Below are 21,851 nucleotides of genomic sequence, written 5' to 3'. Positions count from 1 at the left end.
GCTCAGACTTGCAGATAGAAGCAGGACTGGGGAATTCCGAGGGGAGACTGGGTGAGGAAAGTGGTCAGTGGAAGCATGTGACTAAAAGAACCAAGCAGAGGAAAAGACGAGCTAGTGAAGGAGAAATAGAGCTCAAGAACAGGTTTGCAAAGTTGGAAAATGAAGAAGGGGCTCAGCAGGTAGTCGCTGAAGGTGGAAGGGCAAGGAAGAAGAGAAGAGCGGCTAGTCCTATAGGAAAAGGGGAAGAGTCAATGGAGACTACACCAAATATGAGCCCCAGGAGGATACAGGATGGGTTGAAGAGGATTACAAGGGAGAATAGGAATGGAAAGAACTTGCAGCCAGAGGGAACAGGGGATAGACTGGAGAATAGCACCGTCACCAGGAAAAGGCAGGTCTTTGTGATCGGGGACTCTTTACTGAGAAGAATAGACGGGCCTGTAACCAGAGCTGATCCAGAGAATAGAAGGGTGTGCTGTCTTCCAGGTGCTAAAATACGGGATGTAGACCTGAGGTTGAAAAGGATCCTAAAGGGATCAGGAAAGAATCTCCTAATTATCCTTCATATGGGAACAAATGATACGGCTAGATTCTCGCTGGAAAGTATTAAGGGACTATGCTAGGCTGGGGAAGACGCTTAAGGAAATCGAGGCTCAGGTAATCTTTAGTGGGATTCTGCCTGTTCCTAGAGAAGGGCAGCAAAGGTGTGAGAAGATTATGACTATCAACAGATGGCTTAGGCAGTGGTGCTATAAGGAGGGCTTTGGGATGTATGGCCACTGGGAGGCATTCATGGACAGAGGACAGTTCTCTCGGGATGGACTTCATCTGAGTAGGGAAGGAAATAGACTTCTAGGATGGAGGCTGGCACAACTGATTAAGAGAGCTTTAAACTAGGAATTTGGGGGAGATGGTTGGGAGATGTCCAGGTAATCTCCCAGCCGGATTTTAGCATTGAGAGGGAAGAAAACAAAGTAAGAAAGGATACAGTCGTGGGTAGGAGAATGTATATAAGGAGGAAGGGCAGCGTGGATAACAGTCTAATAGGTTATACTGGTTGTAGAATGACCGTGCCTAATAGGGTATAGAATGTGAGTGAGGCCAAACGGCAAAAATTAAGATGTTTGTACACCAATGCGAGGAGCCTAGGTAACAAAATGGAGGAACTAGAGCTGCTGGTGCAGGAAGTGAAACCAGATATTATAGGGATAACAGAAACATGGTGGAATAGTAGTCATGACTGGAGTACGGGTATTGAAGGGTATATGCTGTTTAGGAAAGACAGAAATAAAAGTAAAGGTGGTGGAGTAGCATTGTATATCAATGATGAGGTAGAATGTAAAGAAATAAGAAGCGATGGAATGGATAAGACAGAGTCCGTCTGGGCAAAAATCACATCAGGGAAGAAAACTATTAGAGCCTCCCCTGGGATAGTGCTTGGGGTGTGCTATAGACCGCCGGGATCTAATTTGGATATGGATAGAGCCCTTTTTAATGTTTTTAATAAAGTAAATACTAATGGAAACTGTGTGATCATGGGAGACTTTAACTTCCCAGATATAGACTGGAGGACGAGTCCTAGTAATAATAATAGGGCTCAGATTTTCCTAGATGCGATAGCTGATGGATTCCTTCATCAAGTAGTTGCTGAACCAACTAGAGGGGATGCCATTTTAGATGTGGTTTTGGTGAGTACTGAGGACCTAATAGAAGAAATGGTTGTAGGGGATAATCTTGGTTCAAGTGATCATGAGCTAATTCAGTTCAAACTGAACAGAAGGATTTACAAAAATAAATATGCAACTAGGGTTTTTGATTTCAAAAGGGCTGACTTTCAAAAATTAAGGAAATTAGTTAGGGAGGTGGATCAGACTGAAGAACTTATGGATCTAAAGGTAGAGGAGGCCTGGGATTACTTTAAATCAAAGCTGCAGAAGCTATCAGAAGCCTGCATCCCAAGAAAGGGGAAAAAATTCATAGGCAGGAGTTGTAGACCAAGCTGGATGAGCAAGCACCTCAGAGAGGTGATTAAGAAAAAGCAGAAAGCATACAGGGAGTGGAAGATGGGAGGGATCAGCAAGGAAAGCTACCTTATTGAGGTCAGAACATGTAGGGATAAAGTGAGACAGTCTAAGAGTCAAGGAGAGTTGGCCCTTGCAAAGGGAATTAAAACCAATAGTAAAAGGTTCTATAGCCATATAAATAAGAAGAAAACAAAGAAAGAAGTAGGACCGCTAAACACTGAGGATGGAATGGAGGTTAAGGATAATCTAGGCATGGCCCAACAGCTAAACAAATACTTTGCCTCAGTCTTTAATAAGGCTAAAGAAGATCTTAGGGATAATGGTAGCATGACAAATGGGAATGAGGATATGGAGGTAGATATTACCATATCTGAGGTAGAAGCGAAACTCAAACAGCTTAATGGGACTAAATCGGGGGGCCCAGATAATCTTCATCCAAGAATATTAAAGGAAATGGCACCCGAAATTGCAAGCCCATTAGCAAGAATTTTTAATGAATCTGTAAACTCAGGAGTTGTACCGTATGATTGGAGAATTGCTAACTAGGGTATGTCTACACTATGGAATAAGGTCGAATTTATAGAAGTCGTTTTTTTAGAAATCGGTTTTATATATTCGAGTGTGTGTGTCCCCACAGAAAATGCTCTAAGTGCATTAAGTGCATTAACTCGGCGGAGTGCTTCCACAGTACCGAGGCTAGAGTCGACTTCCAGAGCGTTGCACTGTGGGTAGCTATCCCACAGTTCCCGCAGTCTCCGCTGCCCATTGGAATTCTGGGTTGAGATCCCAATGCCTGATGTGGCTAAAACATTGTCGCGGGTGGTTCTGGGTACATATCGTCAGGCTCCCCTTCCCTCCCTCCGTGAAAGCAAGGGCAGACAATCGTTTCATGCCTTTTTTCCTGAGTTACCTGTGCAGACGCCATACCACGGCAAGCATGGAGCCCGCTCAGGTAACCGTCACCATATGTCTCCTGGCTGCTGGCAGACGCGGTATGGCATTGCTACACAGTAGCAGCAACCCATTGCCTTCTGGCAGCAGACGGTGCAATACGACTGGTAGCTGTCCTTGTCGTGTCTGAGGTGCTCCTGGCCACGTCGGCTGAGAGCGCCTGGGCAGACATGGGCGCAGGGACTAATTTTGGAGTGACTTGACCAGGTCATTCTCTTTAGTCCTGCAGTCAGTCCTATTGAACCGTCTTATGGTGAGCAGGCAGGCGATACGGATTGCTAGCAGTCGTACTGTACCATCTTCTGCCGAGCAGCCATGAGATGTGGATGGCATGCAGTCCTTCTGCACCGTCTGCTGCCAGCCAAAGATGTAAAAGATAGATGGAGTGGATCAAAACAAGAAATAGACCAGATTTGTTTTGTACTCATTTACTTCCCCCCCTCCCCTGTCTAGGGGACTCATTCCTCTAGGTCACACTGCAGTCACTCACAGAGAAGGTGCAGCGAGGTAAATCTAGCCATGTATCAATCAGAGGCCAGGCTAACCTCTTTGTTCCAATAAGAACAATAACTTAGGTGCACCATTTCTTATTGGAACCCTCCGTGAAGTCCTGCCTGAAATACTCCTTGATGTAAAGCCATCCCCTTTGTTGATTTTAGCTCCCTGAAGCCAACCCTGTAAGCCGTGTCCTCAGTCGCCCCTCCCTGCGTCAGAGCAACAGCAAACAATCGTGCATCTGAGTTGAGAGTGCTGTCCAGAGCAGTCACAATGGAGCACTCTGATGGGGCTAAAACATTGTCGCAGGTGGTTCTGGGTACATATTGTCAGGCCCCAGTTCCCTCCCTCCCTCCGTGAAAGCAAGGGCAGACAATCGTTTCGTGCCTTTTTTCCTGAGTTACCTGTGCAGATGCCATACCACGGCAAGCATGGAGCCATCTCAGGTAACCGTCACCATATGTCTCCTGGGCGCTGGCAGACGCGGTACGGCTTTGCTACACAGTAGCAGCAACCCCTTGCCTTGTGGCAGCAGACAGTACAGTACGACTGGTAGCCGTCCTCGTCGTGTCCGAGGTGCTCCTGGCCACGTCGGCTGGGAGCACCTGGGCAGACATGGGCGCAGGGACTAAATTTGGAGTGACTTGACCAGGTCATTCTCTTTAGTCCTGCAGTCAGTCCTATTGAACTGTCTTATGGTGAGCAGGCAGGCGATACGGATTGCTAGCAGTCGTATTGTACCATCTTTTGCCGGGCAGGCAAGAGATGAGGATGGCTAGCAGTCCTACTGCACCATCTTCTGCTGAGCAGCCATGAGATGTGGATGGCATGCAGTCCTTCTGCACCGTCTGCTGCCAGCCAAAGATGTAAAAGATAGATGGAGTGGGTCAAAACAAGAAATAGACCAGATTTGTTTTGTACTCATTTGCCTCCTCCCCTGTCTAGGGGACTCATTCCTCTAGGTCACACTGCAGTCACTCACAGAGAAGGTGCAGCGAGGTAAATCTAGCCATGTATCAATCAGAGGCCAGGCTAACCTCCTTGTTCCAATAAGAACAATAACTTAGGTGCACCATTTCTTATTGGAACCCTCCGTGAAGTCCTGCCTGAAATACTCCTTGATGTAAAGCCACCCCCTTTGTTGATTTTAGCTCCCTGAAGCCAACCCTGTAAGCCGTGTCGTCAGTCGCCCCTCCCTCTGTCAGAGCAACGGCAGACAATTGTTCCGCGCCTTTTTTCTGTGCGGACGCCATACCAAGGCAAGCATGGAGGCCACTCAGCTCACTTTGGCAATTAGGAGCACATTAAACACCACACGCATTATCCAGCAGTATATGCAGCACCAGAACCTGGCAAAGCGATACTGGGCGAGGAGGCGACGTCAGTGTGGTCACGTGAGTGATCAGGACATGAACAAAGATTTCTCTGAAAGCATGGGCCCTGCCAATGCATGCATCATGGTGCTAATGTGGCAGGTTCATGCTGTGGAAAGCCGATTCTGGGCTCGGGAAACAAGCACAGACTGGTGGGACTGCATAGTGTTGCAGGTCTGGGACGCTTCCCAGTGGCTGCAAAACTTTCGCATGCGTAAGGGCACTTTCATGGAACTTTGTGACTTGCTTTCCCCTGCCCTGAGGCGCATGAATACCAAGATGAGAGCAGCCCTCACAGTTGAGAACCGAGTGGCAATAGCCCTGTGGAAGCTTGCAACGCCAGACAGCTACCGGTTAGTTGGGAATCAATTTGGAGTGGGCAAATCTACTGTTGGGGCTGCTGTGATGCAAGTAGCCCACGCAATCAAAGATCTGCTGATATCAAGGGTAGTGACCCTGGGAAATGTGCAGGTCATAGTGGATGGCTTTGCTGCAATGGGATTCCCTAACTGTGGTGGGGCTATAGATGGAACCCATATCCCTATCTTGGCACCGGAGCACCAAGCCGCCAAGTACATAAACCGCAAGGGGTACTTTTCAATAGTGCTGCAAGCTCTGGTGGATCACAAGGGACGTTTCACCAACATCAACGTGGGATGGCCGGGAAAGATACATGACGCTCGCATCTTCAGGAACTCTGGTCTGTTTCAAAAGCTGCAGTAAGGGACTTTATTCCCAGACCAGAAAATAACTGTTGGGGATGTTGAAATGCCTATATGTATCCTTGGGGACCCAGCCTACCCCTTAATGCCATGGCTCATGAAGCCGTACACAGGCAGCCTGGACAGTAGTCAGGAGCTGTTCAGGGTTTCTTCAGGTATGTTGGCAACAAGAAGAAAGCCAAGGAATGTGTGGGCCCCTTACTGAATGAGGGAGGCAAACTAGTGACAGAGGATGTGGAAAAAGCTAATGTACTCAATGCTTTTTTTGCCTCTGTTTTCACTAACAAGGTCAGCTCCCAGACTGCTACGCTGGGCATCACAAAATGGGGAAGAGATGGACAGCCCTCTGTGGAGATAGAGGTGGTTAGGGACTATTTAGAAAAGCTGGACGTGCACAAGTCCATGGGGCCGGACGAGTTGCATCCGAGAGTGCTGAAGGAACTGGCGGCTGTGATTGCAGAGCCATTGGCCATTATCTTTGAAAACTCGTGGCGAACCGGGGAAGTCCCGGATGACTGGAAAAAGGCTAATGTAGTACCAATCTTTAAAAAAGGGAAGAAGGAGGATCCTGGGAACTACAGGCCAGTCAGCCTCACTTCAGTCCCTGGAAAAATCATGGAGCAGGTCCTCAAAGAATCAATCCTGAAGCACTTGCATGAGAGGAAAGTGATCAGGAACAGCCAGCATGGATTCACCAAGGGAAGGTCATGCCTGACTAATCTAATCGCCTTCTATGATGAGATTACTGGTTCTGTGGATGAAGGGAAAGCAGTGGATGTATTGTTTCTTGACTTTAGCAAAGCTTTTGACACGGTCTCCCACAGTATTCTTGTCAGCAAGTTAAGGAAGTATGGGCTGGATGAATGCACTATAAGGTGGGTAGAAAGCTGGCTAGATTGTCGGGCTCAACGGGTAGTGATCAATGGCTCCATGTCTAGTTGGCAGCCGGTATCAAGTGGAGTGCCCCAAGGGTCGGTCCTGGGGCCGGTTTTGTTCAATATCTTCATAAATGATCTGGAGGATGGTGTGGATTGCACTCTCAGCAAATTTGCGGATGATACTAAACTGGGAGGAGTGGTAGATACGCTGGAGGGGAGGGATAGGATACAGAAGGACCTAGACAAATTGGAGGATTGGGCCAAAAGAAATCTGATGAGGTTCAATAAGGATAAGTGCAGGGTCCTGCACTTAGGACGGAAGAACCCAATGCACAGCTACAGACTAGGGACCGAATGGCTAGGCAGCAGTTCTGCGGAAAAGGACCTAGGGGTGACAGTGGACGAGAAGCTGGATATGAGTCAGCAGTGTGCCCTTGTTGCCAAGAAGGCCAATGGCATTTTGGGATGTATAAGTAGGGGCATAGCGAGCAGATCGAGGGACGTGATCGTTCCCCTCTATTCGACATTGGTGAGGCCTCATCTGGAGTACTGTGTCCAGTTTTGGGCCCCACACTTCAAGAAGGATGTGGATAAATTGGAGAGAGTCCAGCGAAGGGCAACAAAAATGATTAGGGGGCTGGAACACATGAGTTATGAGGAGAGGCTGAGGGAGCTGGGATTGTTTAGCCTGCAGAAGAGAAGAATGAGGGGGGATTTGATAGCTGCTTTCAACTACCTGAAAGGGGGTTCCAAAGAGGATGGCTCTAGACTGTTCTCAATGGTAGCAGATGACAGAACGAGGAGTAATGGTCTCAAGCTGCAGTGGGGGAGGTTTAGATTGGATATTAGGAAAAACTTTTTCACTAAGAGGGTGGTGAAACACTGGAATGCGTTACCTAGGGAGGTGGTAGAATCTCCTTCCTTAGAGGTTTTTAAGGTCAGGCTTGACAAAGCCCTGGCTGGGATGATTTAACTGGGAATTGGTCCTGCTTTGAGCAGGGGGTTGGACTAGATGACCTTCTGGGGTCCCTTCCAACCCTTATATTCTATGATTCTATGATTCTATGAACTACAGGCTGAGCAAGTGCAGAATGGTGGTAGAATGTGCATTTGGACGTTTAAAGGTGCGCTGGTGCAGTTTACTGACTTGCTTAGACCTCAGTGAAACCAATATTCCCACTGTTATTACTGCTTGCTGTGTGCTCCACAATATCTGTGAGAGTAAGGGGGAGACGTTTATGGCGGGGTGGGAGGTTGAGGCAAATCGCCTGGCTGCTGGTTACACGCAGCCAGACACCAGGGCAGTTAGAAGAGCACAGGAGGGCGCGGTACGCATCAGAGAAGCTTTGAAAACCAGTTTCATGACTGGCCAGGCTACGGTGTGAAAGTTCTGTTTGTTTCTCCTTGATGAAACCCCCCGCCCCTTGGTTCACTCTACTTCCCTGTAAGCTAACCACCCGCCCCTCCTCCCTTCAATCACCGCTTGCAGAGGCAATAAAGTCATTGTTGCTTCACATTCATGCATTCTTTATTCATTCATCACACAAATAGGGGGATGACTACCAAGGTAGCCCAGTAGGGGTGGTGGAGGAGGGAAGGAAAATGCCACACAGCACTTTAAAAGTTTACAACTTTAAAATTTATTGAATGCCAGCCTTCTTTTTTTGGGGCAATCCTCTGTGGCGGAGTGGCTGGTTGGCCAGTGGCCCCCCCACCGCGTTCTTGGCCGTCTGGGTGTGGAGGCTATGGAACTTGGGGAGGAGGGTGGTTGGTTACACAGGGGCTGTAGTGGCAGTCTATGCTCCAGCTGCCTTTGCTGCAACTCAACCATATACTGGAGCATACTGGTTTGGTCCTGCAGCAGCCTCAGCACTGAATCCTGCCTCCTCTCATCACGCTGCCGCCACATTTGAGCTTCAGCCCTGTCTTCAGCCCACCACTTACTCTTTTCAGCCCGCCACTTACTCTCTTCAGCCCGCCACCTCTCCTCCTGGTCATTTTGTGCTTTCCTACACTCTGACATTATTTGCCTCCACGCATTCGTCTGTGCTCTGTCAGTGCGGGAGGACAGCATGAGCTCGGAGAACATTTCATCTCGAGTGCGTTTTTTTTTTCTTTCTAAGCTTCACTAGCCTCTGGGAAGGAGAAGATCCTGTGATCATTGAAACACATGCAGCTGGTGGAGAAAAAAAAAGGGACAGCGGTATTTAAAAAGACACATTTTATAAAACAGTGGCTACACTCTTTCAGGGTAAACCTTGCTGTTAACATTACATACATAGCACATGTGCTTTCATTACAAGGTCGCATTTTGCCTCCCCCCACCACGTGGCTACCCCCTCAACCTACCCCCCTCCCTGTAGCTAACAGCGTGGAACATTTCTGTTTAGCCACAGGCAAACAGCCCAGCAGGAATGGGCTCCTCTGAGTGTCCCCTGAAGAAAAGCACTCTATTTCAACCAGGTGACCATGAATTATATCTCACTCTCCTGAGGATAACACAGAGAGATAAAGAACGGATGTTGTTTGAACGCCAGCAAACATACACTGCAATGCTTTGTTCTACAATGATTCCCGAGTACGTGTTACTGGCCTGGAGTGGTAAAGTGTCCTACCATGAAGGACGCAATAAGGCTGCCCTCCCCAGAAACCTTTTGCAAAGGCTTTGGGAGTACATCCAGGAGAGCCGCGAATGCCAGGGCAAAGTAATCCTTTGACATGCTTGCTTTTAAACCATGTATAGTATTTTAAAAGGTACACTCACCGGAGGTCCCTTCTCCGCCTGCTGGGTCCAGGAGGCAGCCTTGGGTGGGTTCGGGGGACACTGGCTCCAGGTCCAGGGTGAGAAACAGTTCTTGGCTGTCGGGAAAACCGGTTTCTCCGCTTGCTTTCTGTGAGCTATCTACAACCTCATCATCATCATCATCTTCTTCATCCCCAAAACCTGCTTCCGTATTGCCTCCATCTCCATTGAAGGAGTCAAACAACACGGCTGGGGTAGTGGTGGCTGAACCCCCTAAAATGGCATGCAGCTCATCATAGAAGTGGCATGTTTGGGGTTCTGACCCGGAACGGCCGTTCGCCTCTCTGGTTTTCTGCTAGGCTTGCCTCAGCTCCTTCAGTTTCACGCGGCACTGCTTCGGGTCCCTGTTATGGCCTCTGTCCTTCATGCCCTGGGAGATTTTGACAAAGGTTTTGGCATTTCGAAAACTGGAACGGAGTTCTGATAGCACGGATTCCTCTCCCCATACAGCGATCAGATCCCGTACCTCCCGTTCGGTCCATGCTGGAGCTCTTTTGCGATTCTGGGACTCCATCATGGTCACCTCTGCTGATGAGCTCTGCATGGTCACCTGCAGCTTGCCACACTGGCCAAACAGGAAATGAGATTCAAAAGTTCGTGGTTCTTTTCCTGTCTACCTGGCCAGTGCATCTGAGTTGAGAGTGCTGTCCAGAGCGGTCAGAATGGAGCGCTCTGGGATAGCTCCTGGAGGCCAATACCGTCGAATTGTGTCCACAGTACCCCAAATTCGAGCCGGCAAGGCCGATTTAAGTGCTAATCCACTTGTCAGGGGTGGAGTAAGGAAATCGATTTTAAGAGCCCTTTAAGTCGAAATAAAGGGCTTCATCGTGTGGACGGGTGCAGGTTTACATCGATTTAATGCTGCTAAATTCGACCTGAAGTCCTAGTGTAGACCAGGGCATAGTTCCTATTTTTAAGAAAGGGAAAAAAAGCGATCCGGGTAACTACAGGCCTGTTAGTTTGACATCTGTAGTATGCAAGGTCTTGGAAAAAATTTTGAAGGAGAAAGTAGTTAAGGACATTGAAGTCAATGGTAAATGGGACAAAATACAATTTGGTTTTACAAAAGGTAGATCGTGCCAAACCAACTTGATCTCCTTTGAGATAGTAACAGATTTTTTAGACAAAGTAAACGCAGTGGATCTAATTTACCTAGATTTCAGTAAGGCGTTTGATACTGTGCCACATGGGGAATTATTAGTTAAATTGGAAATGGGGATCAATATGAACATTGAAAGGTGGATAAGGAATTGGTTAAAGGGAAGACTACAACGGGTCCTACTGAAAGGTGAACTATCAGGCTGGAGTGGAGTTCTCAAGGATCAGTTTTGGGACCAATCTTATTTAATCTTTTTATTACTGACCTTGGCACAAAAAGTGGGAGTGTGCTAATAAAGTTTGCGGATGATACAAAGCTGGGAGGTATTGCCAATTTAGAGAAGGACCGGGATATCATACAGGAGGATCTGGATGACCTTGTAAACTGGAGTAATAGTAATAGGATGAAATTTAATAGTGAGAAGTGTAAGGTTATGCATTTAGGGATTAACAACAAGAATTTTAGTTATAAGCTGGGGATGCATCAATTAGAAGTAATGGAGGAGGAGAAGGACCTTGGAGTATTGGTTGATCATAGGATGACTATGAGCCACCAATGTGATATGGCTGTGAAAAAACCTAATGCAGTCTTGGGATGCATCAGGAGAGGTATTTCCAGTAGGGATAAGGAGGTTTTAGTACCATTATACAAGGCACTGGTGAGACCTCACCTGGAATACTGTGTGCAGTTCTGGTCTCCCACGTTTAAGAAGGATGAATTCAAACTGGAACAGGTACAGAGAAGGGCTACTAAGATGATCCGCGGAATGGAAAACTTGTCTTATGAAAGGAGACTCAAGGAGCTTCACTTGTTTAGCCTAACTAAAAGAAGGTTGAGGGGAGATATGATTGCTCTCTATAAATATATCAGAGGGATAAATACTGGAGAGGGAGAGGAATTATTTAAGCTCAGTACCAATGTGGACACAAGAACAAATGGATATAAACTGGCCACCAGGAAGTTTAGACTTGAAATTAGATGAAGGTTTCTAACCATCAGAGGAGTGAAGTTTTGGAATAGCCTTCCAAGGGAAGCAGTGGGGGAAAAAGATCTCTCTGGCTTTAAGATTAAACTAGATAAGTTTATGGAGGAGATGGTATGATGGGATAACATGATTTTGGTAATTAATTGATCTTTAAATATTCATGGTAAATAGGCCTAATGGCCTGTGATGAGATGTTAGATGGGGTGGGATTTGAGTTACCCAGGAAAGAATTTTCTGTTGTATTTGGCTGGTGAATCTTGCCCATATGCTCAGGGTTTAGCTGATCGCCATATTTGGGGTCAGGAAGGAATTTTCCTCCAGGGCAGATTGGAAAAGGCCCTGGAGGTTTTTCGCCTTCCTCTGTAACATGGGGCACGGGTCACTTGCTGGAGGATTCTCTGCTCCTAGAAGTCTTTAAACCACGATTTGAGGACTTCAATAGCTCAAACATAGGTGAGGTTTTTCGCAGGAGTGGGTGGGTGAGATTCTGTGGCCTGCGTTGTGCAGGAGATCAGACTAGATGATCATAATGGTCCCTTCTGACCTTAGTATCTATGAATTGAGGGACTTTGTAGATGTACCAAAAACAGGGAGAAGTATCCATTTTCATTATTTTTGTGTGTCATAGTTGCAAGTAGAGACTTCAGTTGAGATCAGGGCCCAATGTGCTAGGTACTGTAGACATACACATAGCACAAAAGACAGTATTTCTTATTACATAAACAGACAAGACAGACTAAAGGCAGAAGAATGGAAGTATTATAATCCCCATTTTACAGTGGGAGAAACTGAGGCACAGAATGTAGGGTATAGGAATAGGGTAGTATCTCTGTAAATAGCTTATGAGACCTCTACTGGTGTTCCCTGTGTTTTAGAAGTTGTCAGAAACCAGTCAGAGCCACAATATATATGTAGCCAGACCTTGCATGTTGTACATATTTAGTGAACACAATTATTTAGGACCCAGCTGTGCCTATGTGGTTTCTTCACATTGTTCTGTTGTGTAAAGAGCAAAGGAGACAGCAGAGGTAAGTTGATAATACAGGAAGCCTGTGACAGGGCTGGGAATTGAATCCAGCTCTTCAGAATCACAATCCAGTACCTTAACCGTAGGACCATGCTTCCTCATGTGAGTCCAGCACAGTGGGCTACCTCTTCAGACATACTTTGTGCTACTTCAGGTCAACAACAGAAATATTTCATTTCCTGGTCTTGGGTCTCCTCTCATACTAAAAGTCTTACACAGGTGTAACCCAATCCGCTTCAGTGGAGTTACTTAACATTGACGCTGACGCAAGGAGAAGTGGCCCAAGCCATGTGTGCGTGCGAACTGCCCCCACTTGTAGCAATTTGCATGGAACTCAAAGGGAACAGCACAGGTTGCCAAGAGTTTGGAAAAGGCACCAAGAAGTCAGTCTGTGTGCACATGGCTAGAATGCTAGCTGCAGGTGCTGCACCCCTGTCAATAGTTCTTAATAAAGAGAGAGTTTAGCTTTAGAAACATGGTGTCCTCTCATGTTATCACTGAGCATGTGGCACATGAAACACTGCTCACTGCTTTTCAGCGCTCACAAATCTAAGTCAGTCACTGAGCTGACCGAAAGGAGAGAGAGAAAAAAAAAACAGAAAGAGAGACAAGGCTGAGGCATTCCTCTATGTGACGCACAAAGGAGTGATGTCAGAGCCGGAGACCACAGGCACTTTTCCCCAAATGAATGGAATTCCAGCAGGCTGCAGCTGGTCCCATAGTTTCTACATTCTGTGCTGTTTCCTGGTTACTGGCAAGTCCCAGATGTAAGCTGCACAAGGATTAACCCCTTCCCTGTCCAGGATTTCAGACAGTCACTCACTGGGGGAGGTTCCCCTTCCTGGTGGAAGATTCCAACATTTCATAATCGTGCCTTTTCAATGAATCAATGACACTTAAAAATAAAAACACTGACCCACATTGACTGGGGAGGAGAGCTGGTGAGAACGGCATGCAGAAAGAAGAAGTTTTGTATAAAGGAACATTGCTGATTCTGTACCTCATCCTCTAGCTTCCTTCCCTCTCCTCATTACTCCTATTCTCAGCCCCTATCCCAGGACTCCTCAGACTTCTTGCCTGACTAATTATAATTTCAAACTAAAATTCTAGTCTTGTTTCTAGAGTGGAGGTTGTCCTGAAACAAGACCCCAGCTATGAATTCTCAAGAAGTTTTGTGGGAGCTGGAATCGAAATCCAGATCCATATCTTAATTTTGTGACTCACTCTCTGCATAAAACCCACACTTGGATCTGAGAAGCCCTGAACTTCAGGAGAAATCCAGGCCACAATTTTGTGGCTAGACCAGCGAGCCCTCCTGCTGTTTGGAGTGAACAAAACAGAGTCTGGAGTATAGTTAAGGAAAAAGAATCAAACATCTGCTTTCATTAATAATTCATCCAAACTGAATTCAAACTACAGGAGCAGGCCCAATCTGTCTTGTCCAAGAAATCTGGCCATACTGCTCCCCAGCAGCATACTGAGTGACAACATATTAAGGCAATGAGAAAAACAAGAGAAGCATTGGAGCATCAAATCTCACTGGCCAAGCACCGATCCTGAAAGCAGGAAATAAGTGAGCCACTTCTGATATCTGATTATTCCTTATGTGCAGGGGACTACGTAACTAAACACAAAAGCTGTTTGAGAAATTTGGAATCTCAATTTTATTTTTTTTTTAAAAACACAAACGGGGATACAATTTTTGCAAAAAGTTTGCAAAAGTCTTCCCATTTTTCAACCAGATCTGCTAACCACCAAGTGCATCTTCTAAGTTGGGCAGCACAGATTGCTACTACCAGCTACATAAGGGCATCTGATTAGATTAAAACTCCCCTGTGCATAAGAAATGTGAGCCACTGGCTCCCAAATGCTGTCTATTCTGTACCCACTTGGGACAAACTCTTTGATCCACAGCCTAGAAACTTTCTATTCCGTTCATCCCCAGCTGGGTTTGAGCCTTTAGGGTTCACATTTTCAAGCTTTTCTCTGCAACCATGAGGGCTAGAGACATTTAAAAAAATGATTCTTGTAATCACATGACTCCAGGAGCTGGAACTTCATGAAAAGCAAAATATCTGGCAAGAATTGGCAACACAGTGTCAACTTTCCTGACATCCAGCCAACCCAGGTATCAGCACTTGGATCCCGATCTACACAGAAGTCTTCTGCGCCCAGGAGTGCATCGCCTTTGTAACCCTGGCATAGGGACTGCAGTTCTGGGAGGCTCTCATGTGGAACGTACAAGGCTGGAGAGGATCCTTCTGCTATCCCCACCATCTCCTGCATAAGGGCCTGTCACAATCCAGCCCACAGCGAGACTGTGCTGTAACTAGGGTGAGAGAAATGGGTCATTGAGTGCTGCAGGAACCACCAGCACTAGACCTCATTCTGTAGAGCATTTTATCTCTTTCTGCATGGCTACATAGTTACACCACTTACTGCAGCCTAACCCACCTGTTCTGTCCTCATGGGGGATTGGGTTTCAGGGTCCTTCAAATCCCTATTAGAAATAACAAGGATTTAACTGTCGTTCAGTGGGGGATGGCGGGGGGGGGGGGAGGTAGGGGGATAGACCCTATTGGAGAGATTTGTACCACCTGAGTCCTTTTACTTCTTTACTGAAGCATTTGGGAGGAGAGGGCAGTTGTCTGTCTCGCTGCCCTGGCCTGACAGACAGACACTATCATTTCACTTTCATTTCTAATCAACATTTTCATTTCACTTACACAGACACTTTCATTTCTGAGATTGCAGAAGAAGAGGAGAGGCAGTGTTGAACTGCAGTGGTTAAAGCACAGGACAGGGTCCAGGAGATTCAGCTTCTATTCCCAACTCCTTAGTCACTAATTGCCTGCCTGATCCTGGATGAGTCAGTTTAAGCCCTCTGGGCCTTAGTTTTCCCATTTAAATAGAATTAATAATGCCCACCTACCATTATTATTTGTACTGTAGTAGCCGCTAGAGATCCTAACTCCATTGTGCTAGGCATTGTACATATGCAAAAAGATGGCCCATGCCCCAAAGAGCTTACAATCTTAGGCCTGGTCTATACTTAAAAATTAGGCTGGCATACCTATGGTGCTGAAGGGAATGAAAAATGCACATCCCTGAACACTGTACCTACTATGCTAACCTAACCCTAGGGCAAACATAGCTAGAAGAATGCTTCTGTCAACCCAGCTGCTGCTCGGGGACGTGGATTACCTACAGTGATGGAAAAATCCCTATCGTCACTGTAGAAAGAGTCCATGCTACTGCATTACAGAGGCTGTAGGTGTGCAGCTGTACCAGCCTCAGTGCAGACAATCCCTCTGTATGAGGGACACAGCAGGCGTGTACAACAAACACATGGGGGAACTCACGGTGACCATGTTCAGTGTGATAAACTGCCTCACCAGCTTTGTAATCTTTGGATGAAAGATAAGGATTCTTAAATGCCATGGAAATGTGCCACAGCCTGGACGAGGACAGTTAGAGTCACCACTCTGGAGTGCACAGCTGTCTTTGCTTGCCATAAGATACAGGCCCACCCCTGCACTCAGAACAGTGGGTCCCACTCCTGATGCTGTAGGACAGGTGTTAGTTACATCACTTCATGGGCCACTGAAAGGGGCTTGGCTACTGCAGTGATGAAGGTGGCATAAGAAACTGAATAGAACAGAGCCTTGGGAGGAGACTCTTGCTCCTACTGGGCCTTTCAAAACTCTGCCACTGCTTAAGAAGGGGGAACTGTACACAGTGTCAGTAGCTATCTAGCCAAGGAGGTCTGTAGCACTGTTAACTGGATAGCACACAACTCTGCACCTTTCACAGCCTGGTCCTAATAAAACTTATTTGAGCCTTGCACTTAAAATCACTGGCTGGTCTGGCCAATTATCAGCATCGTGCCTCCTCCAAGGATCCTGCAAAGGTCCCGTCAGATTGTTTGTACCAAGTTGTGCTATAAAGCAGCCAGCCCGGCACACCACTGTTAGTCACAGCAGAGATTAAACAAACCTACTTGGCCTCTTTCCCCTTTGCTTTGTACTGATGTTCACAGATAAACTCACACAGGAGAAGCTGAAAAGAACTGCATGTCCCATGGGAACTCTTATCAAGACCAGGGAGTGAGCAACCAGTAACCACTAAGCAAGTCACCTCCTAGGCTTAAAAAAAAGCCTGTTTTAAAGAACCAACAAATAATCAGCAAAATAGCTGAAATCCTCTTTAGTCCTTGGCTCCCTCCCCTGGGTCTCGCTCTGCTGTGACTGGTGTTTTTTCTCACACAGTTCTAGGCAAGAACAAAATCCATACCATTTTTAGAACTTGAGTTGCACTGACCAGTTTGGAAAGCTCAGAAATGTTTGGCACTTTTAATTTAGACTGTAAGCTTTTTGAATCATAGAATCATAGAATCATAGAATATCAGGGTTGGAAGGGACCCCAGAAGGTCATCTAGTCCAACCCCCTGCTCAAAGCAGGACCAATTCCCAGTTAAATCATCCCAGCCAGGGCTTTGTCAAGCCTGACCTTAAAAACCTCTAAGGAAGGAGATTCTACCACCTCCCTAGGTAACGCATTCCAGTGTTTCACCACCCTCTTAGTGAAAAAGTTTTTCCTAATATCCAATCTAAACCTCCCCCACTGCAGCTTGAGACCATTACTCCTCGTTCTGTCATCTGCTACCATTGAGAACAGTCTAGAGCCATCCTCTTTGGAACCCCCTTTCAGGTAGTTGAAAGCAGCTATCAAATCCCCCCTCATTCTTCTCTTCTGCAGGCTAAACAATCCCAGCTCCCTCAGCCTCTCCTCATAACTCATGTGTTCCAGCCCCCTAATCATTTTTGTTGCCCTTCGCTGGACTCTCTCCAATTTATCCACATCCTTCTTGAAGTGTGGGGCCCAAAACTGGACACAGTACTCCAGATGAGGCCTCACCAATGTCGAATAGAGGGGAACGATCACGTCCCTCGATCTGCTCGCTATGCCCCTACTTATACATCCCAAAATGCCATTGGCCTTCTTGGCAACAAGGGCACACTGCTGACTCATATCCAGCTTCTCGTCCACTGTCACCCCTAGGTCCTTTTCCGCAGAACTGCTGCCTAGCCATTCGGTCCCTAGTCTGTAGCTGTGCATTGGGTTCTTCCGTCCTAAGTGCAGGACCCTGCACTTATCCTTATTGAACCTCATCAGATTTTGGGTCTGGGACAATCTCTCACCATGTGTTTGCATAGCACGCAGCACAACAGGGCTCCAATCTTGAATTAGGCCCCTTGGCACTAGCAAAATACAAATAATATTTAACAACAGCCTTAATTGACATTTGCCTCTGCAATTTCTTTTCTCAGCTAGGGCCAGATTTGAAAGTTCTGGGAAGATCTGAGATAGATTCTTCTCATAGTATTAAAGGCTAACCAGAAAGAGGGGATCCCAGAAATTTCACCAGTGTCTATTCTTGAGAGATTTCTGACTAAATGTTGCTGATTTAAGGGACTAAAATTTCCAAACCATGGCCTCACTCTGTGCATGGTTGCTTGTGTGCACAGATGAAAGAATACATTCACAATGATAAATTGAGCACAAGCAAATGGTTTTTTGCATGTGCATTTGTGCTGACAAGTGATAATGTGTGTGATTGGCACAGGCAGCTGCACAAATGGGTGCCAGTCTGAGGCCCCTTTAAAAATTTAGTCCAGAAGAAAGGACAGTATGTATAAGGCATTTGAGCTTTTGAATATGCATCCAAACTGACCCTAAGCTTTGCACCTAAATCCACTTCCCTCTCTCCAGCACCCACCTCCCCACCACAAGTTTGTTACTTAATCCTACTTCCCTCTTACTTCAGCTCCAGTCCAGTAACACTTTGGGGCTTTTATTAACTTCCTTCTTAATGTTCAATGTTTCCTATTCTTCTGATCTTCTTCCCAATAGCTCATCAAAAAAAGCAGAGTAGGAGGAAGCCAGGGACCTGATATTTTCTGCATTGTAGCGTGAGGCAACACTCTCCGATGAAGCGAGCTGTAGCTCACGAAAGCTTATGCTCAAATAAATTGGTTAGTCTCTAAGGTGCCACAAGTACTCCTTTTCTTTTTGCGAATACAGACTAACACGGCTGTTACTCTGAAAACTCTCCATTATTGTTGTTAATCGCTGCTGCTAACATTTGTAACTTGAGAAGTGCAAATGGTGTGTTTAACAGATAGGAAAAGCCAGGCTCCACTGAGCAGACTGGGACAGCAAGAGGTGAGTACCTGGCACACGGAGCTGCTCACTGTCCCTATGGAATCATAGCTATTACTGGGGAGCGGCTTGTTGTCAACCTTGGAAACACTGATTATTCAGAAATCCTACCACCCTGGGTAGTGTCTGATTCCAGTTTGATCTCAGCTCCTTTTCTGCTGCAGGGAAAGTGCCACCACTGCCCTCTCCTGTCCTTTCCTTGACTTCTCTTTTCATTCTTACTTTCCCATATTATTCAATGTAATAATATCTGTGATTCACAAATGGACATGGCAGAGAAGAATTCAGGGGACGGTTTCACCGCCACTTTCTTTGCTGTACCAATAAACCCTTCAGGGCAGGGATTGCCTTTTTTATATGTTTGTCTAGCACTCAGCAGAACAGGGCCAGGTCTGGATTGGGATCTTTGAGAGCTCCCACAATATAAAATACTTACTACAATGGCTACAGTTCAGTCTGCAGGACCATTTTCTCTGGCACTTTTCCACAAACATTAAAATCACTCCAACACCATAAAATAAAGGTTGTTTTATGCTGTTGGTCCTCTGCCCTTCCAAACACCTACTTCTGACAATCTCTCTGTCATCAGCGCAGATTGTGGAAGGAGTTTGGGCAAGACCATGTGCTTTAAAAGCAAGAAGTAGGTTCTGAGAGTCAGTGCAGGTTTTGGTTAATGTCCTCTTTCCAACTGATCCTAGTGAGGTTTTTCTTTTTAATGCCTATTCTGAGTTCAGTTGATTATCCTCAAAGTGCACTGATAACAGATCAGTTTTCTTAAACTTACCAAGCAAATTTGACAAAACTGTAGGCTACAAAAGCTAGAAACATCTGCAAAAATATTATACGTTATAGGCCTAGAGATTCAATTTCATGTGCACAATTGTGTACCTAATATGTGGGGCACGCAGTTATGATGATTGTACATACCAAACCTAATTCTGGTTCCTGGCATACACAAACTACCTAATTTACATACACAAGCAAGGTAATTGTGCATGCAAATTAGGCACACAGTTGTACATGTGACACTGTCAAAGGGTGTGCTGTGTCCCTCACTAATTTGGCTGCCCTACTGAAGGATAAAAGCCTGCTACTGCTACCAGCTAACAGAGTCACTACTTAAACTCGCTCAGTATAGGGCTGAAGGTCCTGGATTCAAAAGCGGCTGATGACCTGGGGTGGCATGGGGATGGGGACTGTTACACACGCATGCACCTTGGACTATATGAGCAGCCACTGATCAGACATAAGAAGAGCAGCACCTCATTTTGTCATTGTCATAAAAAAAAAAAGAGAGAGAGATTAGCATTTTCGTTCAGTCTTATCATAAATAGTTGAGAGGTAGCAGAGTGTCCACATTCCACTGCTATGACATTGACTGAAAACAAAATAGATGGATGCAAAGAATGTATATTAAGTATGTTCCCTTCAGTCTGTGAAAGTTCAAACAAAATCACATAAACATTGCTTCATGTGAGGACCAACTGTAGGTCAAAGAGTGCCCTGACATGACAAGCTCCAGGAGCTGTTTCACCTTGAAATGTATTAATGTCATTAAAATAAACATCAATAAAATATTCCTGTTTCTTCCCAATTTTGTAGCCTGGTGTTACTGAAATGGAAAACATATGGAAAGTTCCTAAGGACATTAATATTAGTGTTCATGTACAGCTGAGGGCTCTGCCATGCAGGAGAACTAGGTTAAATTGCCACCCATCTTCCCGGGAGCAGCAGAGACTGAGAGCGCTGTGGAAGCCAGTCTGAAACCCTAGGGAACAGTGCTCTGCATTGTCATGCAGGAGATAAGGGTTTGAGCCCCACCACTGGAAGCAGCTGGGGCTAGTAGGAATACGGAGGCCAGCCCAGAGCACTAGGGTATAGTACTCAGAAGACTTGGATTACATGCCCAGTCGTGTCTCTTCTTCTTCCCTTAGAACAGCAGTGGGAATGCTATGAAGAAAATGTGCTCAGCTTTCGGAGAGGAGGAGGTGTCTTAGATTGGTCAACAGTGAATCACCACTCCAGGTGGCTAAGGAATAGCAAAGGTGGAGTGTGGTGGAAATGGAGAAAGGGGAGCTGATTTTAGGTCAGCACAGAAGCAGGAGGTTTTTACATTGCCAAAACAAAGATTTTCACCTTTCAGGCTTGGCGGCATTTCTGCAACTTGACAGCCCCTGTCAAGGCAGTGCTTTGTAATGGGATTTTAAAGGAAATCATGACCAGTTATGGGTGATGGGGCTCACGGGAAGGCAGCACCACATGTTGCATGCAGCACCCTCATTGATTTTCCAGATGTTGGGGGTGGAGCCACCGTTTGCATCACTTTGATGATTGGATTTCCACATGTCAGAGGCAGACACAAAACAGGGGGTGTTTGGCTTACTTCTCCATGACTAGAGATAAGCCAGTAAACCTTTCATCTGACTCCCTCACCCCATGCTATCCCCTAATCCCCCAGACTTCCCCAGGGATGTTTGGACATTTGGATAAAAAGGGGCACAGACCTGAGATCCTGCAACACTAAAATCCCAACACTTCTGCTCAGCCGATTCTGCCGCCTGTTTTAAAAAAAAAAAAAAAAAAAAAGGAACAATCAGCAAATCCATCATGAGCCCCACAATGAAGTTACTGGCTGGCCACAGATACCACAGTGACTGGAGCTGTCTAAGTGCCCAGAAGGATAAGCAGGCCTGACATGGCTCCAATACAGCTAGGTGGTCTGTCCCAGCCAGAGGGCATTTTTTAAACCCCTTTTGAGCTACCCACTCTTCTGAACCGATCAGTTTCAGCCCAGAAAACATGGTAGCTCTGAGCTCCTGCTGAAAAACTCCCAGTTATTGCAGCCCCCTCAGTAACAGTGGCTCCTTTGAGGTACATTATTATTGTTAGATGCAAAGCAACCCAATGTTTTCACTTCCAGCTCCATTGTAGTCTGTTTTCATGATAACATCTTTTTCAATTATTTTCGTATGTGTCATCTGTTGTTCTCCATTTTTCCGCATCTCCCACCAAGTGGTATCTAGTCAAGGGCCTATCTAGGAATACAGGTTTTTAATAACCAAACAGCACTCCCACCTTCTTTCCTGAATCATTGTCCCTACAGTCTGTTGGCCAGTCCTTTGTAACTCTTGAGTGTTAGTTACTTTATCTCATTAGTGGACACCAAATATTCTCCACAACCAACTCTGATGCAATGCAGTAAGTTTCCTGTTGTGGGGTTCTAGCCTTTGCCAGATTTCAGAAGCATATAATAATATGGGTATCACAATAAC

At 46.1% G+C, this 21,851-nt stretch overlaps 1 long non-coding RNA gene across 8 annotated transcripts in view; it reads right to left on the bottom strand.

Moving 5' to 3' along the window:
• LOC142068813 (uncharacterized) overlaps nucleotides 1-21,851 on the bottom strand; it is a 202,512-nt gene that overhangs the window by 71,813 nt on the left and 108,848 nt on the right. For 6 of the 8 annotated variants that reach the window (XR_012664702.1, XR_012664709.1, XR_012664707.1 and 3 more), the window contains 3 exons: nucleotides 21,084-21,137; nucleotides 9,208-9,616; nucleotides 7,999-8,619 (listed from right to left, as the gene is read on the bottom strand). This is a non-coding gene — a long non-coding RNA (uncharacterized LOC142068813). Of the gene's footprint in view, nucleotides 1-7,998; nucleotides 8,620-9,207; nucleotides 9,617-21,083; nucleotides 21,138-21,851 lie in introns of those variants that run through there. The other 2 variants (XR_012664704.1, XR_012664703.1) reach the window with 2 other exon arrangements.

Source organism: Caretta caretta, chromosome 13 (assembly GCF_965140235.1).
Source record: "Caretta caretta isolate rCarCar2 chromosome 13, rCarCar1.hap1, whole genome shotgun sequence".
Taxonomy (NCBI): Eukaryota; Metazoa; Chordata; order Testudines; family Cheloniidae; genus Caretta; species Caretta caretta.
The sequence above is the reverse complement of the archived record's forward strand: the minus strand, read 5'-3'. Positions and strand labels throughout refer to the sequence as shown.